The 5,144-nt window shown below is 44.4% G+C and overlaps 1 long non-coding RNA gene across 1 annotated transcript in view; it reads left to right on the top strand.

The window, feature by feature from the left end:
- The window catches only part of LOC104522032 (uncharacterized), a 4,825-nt gene extending 2,752 nt beyond the window's left edge, over nt 1-2,073 (top strand). The window contains exon 2 of the long non-coding RNA XR_727982.1: nt 98-2,073. This is a non-coding gene — a long non-coding RNA (uncharacterized LOC104522032). The remainder of the gene's footprint in view (nt 1-97) is intronic.
- The last annotated feature ends 3,071 nt before the right edge of the window (nt 2,074-5,144 follow it).

Raw genomic sequence — 5,144 nt, forward strand, 5'->3', positions numbered from 1 at the left:
TTCTGCACACTGCATGCTGCCTATTAATAGTGTCTTTGTAACATGTAAATATATAGCAGTGGTTCTTCAGTAATTTTCTTCTTTTTTTAAAAAATAGGGCAAACCTCCTTATGCTGCTTCAGCAGAAGAAGTAGCCAAAGAACTTAAGTCAAAATCAGAGGAATCTAAATCCTCAATTGTGTCTTCAGATGGATCCCTGGCTGAAAATGGAGTTGTGAATGAGGAAAAACCAGCTTCCCAGATGAATGGGAATACAGGAGACATCAGGGCTTCCAATCAGTCTGAAAGTGCCTTGAGTAATGACTCTAAAATGTGCAATACAAATCCTCACTTAAATGCACTAAATGCAGACAGTGTTTGCCATAAAGATGATACTCTTGAGGCCACTGTCTTAAAAAAAGAAGAGTAAACTTATTTTTTATAGAGGGTGAAGGATGTTGGGAAGGGTCAGGATTAGGAATATCTGGAAAGAAAGAGAGCCTACAGTTACGTACATTTTTTCCTTTCCGTAAGAGAAAAATGAGGACTTTGGAAATTCGGATCCCTCTTTGATGTCAGAGATTTAAACAACACATTTTTAGTTTTAACCAGTTGTAGTCAAAATGCTACAATAAAACAAAAAAGAAAGAGAATGAAGAGCATTTGACTCCCGCACTTAAAATGAAGTATACATAAAGTTTAAACTGGTTATGACAAAAGCTTGTAGTTTTGTTTTTTGAAATATAAAGAAAACAAATTTTGGCAGTCTTTAAGTATATATAGCTTAAAATATAATTTTTAGTACTTGGCACCATATGTATGCCATTATATTTGATTTTGCATTACTGTGTCACAATAAAGCTTTCTTTAAGGCTTTGATTTCATGATTATGGGGGGAAAAAGGCACAACCACAGTTTTTTCTTTCTTAAATTTCATCACCGTTGATGTGGTTCTTTTGTGTTAAAATGTGCAAACTATCGAAACTAAAAATTATAGAGTAATCTTGCAGTTCTGCTGATTTTAAATATACATCATACATACTTTACAAGCAAGTTAAATGGAGATAAACTTGAAATCATAGAAGATGCAAATGACCTTTCAAAATAAACACAATGTGTTCTGAAACTTTTTGTGACTAATACCATGCATCCGTGATCAATGAACTATGTGGTTTTGAATCAGACGTAGACCATTAGTACTACTATTTGAGCTAAACTTCTGCATGGTTCATAATTTTTAAAGTGTGTAGTTAATATTATGCATGTTATTGTCCTCTTTCTTCCATTCTTACAAGTACTGTGCCCATTTGCAAAACAAAAAGCTAATAATCAGTAATAGTCCTATAAAAGATGTTAACTATGTTTAGTCATTGACTGATCTTGCTCTAACCTTAAAATTTTGTGATTATTGACCTCTGTTGCATTTATTCTAAAACTTAAAAAAAAAAAATTATCTAGCCGTTTTGAATATCAACGTTACCCTGGTGTACTCATTGCTGTATGCATTATTGTTCTCTGTTGCTGTTTTATGCCTTCATATTAGCAAATATGAAATTCTGTGAAAAACAAAAAAAAAAAAAAGCTTTGATCTTCAAAAAAAAAAAAAAGTACCCCCCTTCTGTAGCAGGAAACAAATGGCTTGTTCTTGAGAACTTTCCCATCAAGAATTTAGTATAAGCAAATATACCTGTATCATTTTGATGTTTTTGTTAGTGTTTCCAAACTTAATGTACTTCAAAATCAGAATCATTTCTTTATATTCGTTTTCATATAATTCTCCTGATGCTCTTCATCACACATTAGTGATCAGAAATGAGGTGTAATTCCCCATTCCCTGCCCGCAAGAGCTAAGTAGGTATCTTAATGTAAGTTGAAGGGAGTTCTGCCCCAACTCATGGATTGTGCAAGAATGAACTACTGTTGGGTTTGATTGGTTGTAGATGGATTGTGGTGTGGTGTATTTGAAGGCTATTGAATGCAACTTACAGTGCTTAATAAAAATCTTTATTCTTTTAGTATAAAATACTGTATGCCTTTTTTGTCAACTATTTTTTTAATTAACGTGTTGTAAATAAAAGTTTTCCTATGCCCAAATAAAGCGGTTGAGTTAGCAGACTGCGTGCTGTCCTCCCAAAAGACGGAGAAGAAGAACGCGCTGGGAACACCGCGCTTGACGGGAGTAGCGCTTTGTCCTTCTTACTTTAGGCAGCTCCTTCAGCTGTGGGTGTTTAATGCGAGGTGGGTAAATAAGATGCAAATACGACAGAAATAACAGGGGCAGTTATTTAAAGAAGAGAAAGACCCACCCCGGCTCTCGCGGGGTTCATAGTACCAGGTGATTGACAGTGCCTGTATCTCAGCTCCTTGTAGCTGAGAAGAAGCTGCTCCGTTACGCAGGAGTTCCCTCTGCACCGTGGATCACGCCGACGTAACGTGAGGAGTTACAAACCGTGGAGGAGAGATCCCAACCTTGGTTGATATTGGGAGAGCTTTTTTGTCTGGGCATGTCCGTGTTATCTGCCGTCTCTATCTAAAGTTCATCTGTTTACCCCAGCACCTGACACACGCTGTTAACAGCAGACTTGCCCCGAGTGATTTTCATCTCCTGTTGTGTCTCTGTGTGCGGTGGTAGCAGCTCCGGGCTCTCCCTGCAGATGCGGTTTATAGCGGCACAGCTGCGTTTGTGCACGTGACGGCAATCGGTCATCCTCTCTCCTTCTGAGCTGGAGAGGAGCGGCTGGGCTGCTGTCACGGCAGCTTTCTGGTGGATCCTGCTGGTGGGATCCTGTCCCTGCCCTGCACTGGTGCCGTGTTGTTTGTCCCATGTTAGGGCTCGGCTATTCTGGAAATACTGCCCAACCTCTTGTTCTGGTGAAGGCTGAAGGCACCAGTTGCCTCTTTCCCAGCAGTAGAGAGGGTGTATTTCACTTTTCTGGCATAACCTGGTCACTAGGATGGAATAAGAAATGGCAACAAAAATAAACATGCAAGGGATGTTTCGCCACTGTACCATGTACCACAGGTGTGGTGGCTTCGCTCCTTTCCTCAGTGTAACCAAGCCAGCAGCGTTTCTCCTGGGCAGCCAGAGAGTGATGAGTTATCTGCAGAAGTGGGACTAAAATTAGGATGTGAAAGTACATACAGCAAATTACTGAGTTGGTTGGCCCGCCTGTAAAGTGCTGCATTTACTTTTTCCAGAAGTTATCGTGAAAAAGTTTGGCTTTGCATGACCCGGAGCATGTATTGTCTTCATGGCCCCTCTCAACCTCTGCCCTTGCCCCAGTGAGGCCAAAACCCAGCTCCTCGTGCAGGAACCACACTGGGGCCTTCAGCTGCTGGTAGACACTAGTGAAAGTAGCTGCAGGGACATCTCAATGGGTACCAGAGCTCCCTGGTTCCCTGACCGGGAATGTCAGACCCAGAACCGACACTGCGTTTATTTTTTGTTGTGGTGGGTGCTCGGGCTGAGCAGGGATGGGTGGGATGAGAGGAGCCGAGTGATGTTCTGTGAGTCTGCACCCCTGGGGGCAAGCGTGGGGCTGCCTGACTTCCCTCTTGTCCTGAGGAGCTTCCTGCAGGAAACAAGAGCGTTTCCCATTAATTGAGTCCTCTTATAAGAGTTAAACTGGCTCTGGGATCCACGATCACACAGAATGACCAGGTGTTTCCTGGGCTTGCTCCTGAAGAACACCTTGTACACCTGAGTTTGTACATCGGGGAGTTTGGTATGTTCTGCTACAGACTGTGTCACATGGACTTTTTAATGTGCTAATTAAAATAGTTAACACTTTTTAATAATCCTTACCCATGTGTAGACGGGCTGGCTGCATCTTCTGTCCACGCTGGGATGGGGACGCGCGGGGGTGCATCGTGCCTGCTGGAGGAAGCAGTGGGGTGTCGGGATTTTCATGTTCAAACCTGAATGTTCCCTGTTAGTGACCCAGAAAAAGGTCTCAGGCACCAAGCGTGGGGCTGCAGCCCAGCTCCTTGCCGTGCAGGGGGGTCTCCATCTAAGCGCGGCCCTGCAGACACAGCATCGGGAATAGGTGCCCAAGGGTGGGGAGGGTGATTGTACAAAGGCCAAAGGGCTCCATGAGAAGTGAGTCACCTTATTTTTAATGTGAGAACTGATAGGAATAAAGAAGGAGGCTCTCAGACCTCTTGGCTTAGATAAAATAGAGATAGAAATAGAATAGAAATGGAAATGGAAATAATAGAAATAGAAATAGGGATGGTTCAGTTGGAAGGGACCTACAACCATCGCCTAATCCAACTACCTTGACCAAAAATTACAGTATATTATTAAGGGCGTTGTCCAAACGCCTCTTGAACACTGACAGGCTCAGGGCACTGACCACCTCTCCAGGACGCCTGTTCCAAGGTTTGATCACCATCTTGGTAAAGAAATGCTTCCTATGTGACCGATACCTCATTATCCATCGCCAAGACAAGAGCTAAACTGGGAGAATCAGCCATTTGGGTGGAGACGTGGCCACTTTCCGTCCCATGTCCTGTGCCAATGGGCTTGGCTGTCAGCTGAGGACAGAGCCCTGCTTGCCGCTCACCTGGGAGCAGCTGCCTCGCTAATTGTTTCAGTGTGTCGTTAACGACCAGCAGTGATCTGTGGCTGCCACAGTCCATCACTTTTAGTGCATTTTTTACATCCACCCTCAGTGAGACCTTCAATGTGGGCAGGTGGGTAATTGCTGACAGGGGGGAAGATTTAGGGGCCGGGGGGTGTCCGTGCAGGGGGGGCCCAGCGCAGGCGCCCCGTTCATTCTTGGTTCTTGCACATTAAGTGCAGCATCGTGTTACGGACAGAGGAAAATGGGATTTACTCGATCTGCTGAGTGGCCAAAGAGCCCCTCACCCAGTGGGGACGGTGAGCAGCGGGGGCGAGGAAGAGCCACCACCATTTTCTTCCCTGCGCTCGCAGTTGTGCTCTGCAAGGTGGTGGTTGTCTGGCTGGAAGGCCGAGGGTGTAAATCTGCCCCAGTGAACCACAGCTGCTGTGCTGCCGTCCAGGTCCTCTTTGGAAAGTCTGGAAGGGGTGAGTTGTTCAGGGTTGGGGAAAGCCCTGTGACCAGGAGAGTCCTGCAGTGACCGATGGCTCTGGGGCTGTTCCTACACAGAAACAGAATCACAGACTGGGTTGGGTTGGGAGG

This window comes from Antrostomus carolinensis, unplaced genomic scaffold, assembly GCF_000700745.2.
Source record: "Antrostomus carolinensis isolate BGI_N321 unplaced genomic scaffold, ASM70074v2 scaffold32793, whole genome shotgun sequence".
Classification (NCBI taxonomy): domain Eukaryota; kingdom Metazoa; phylum Chordata; class Aves; order Caprimulgiformes; family Caprimulgidae; genus Antrostomus; species Antrostomus carolinensis.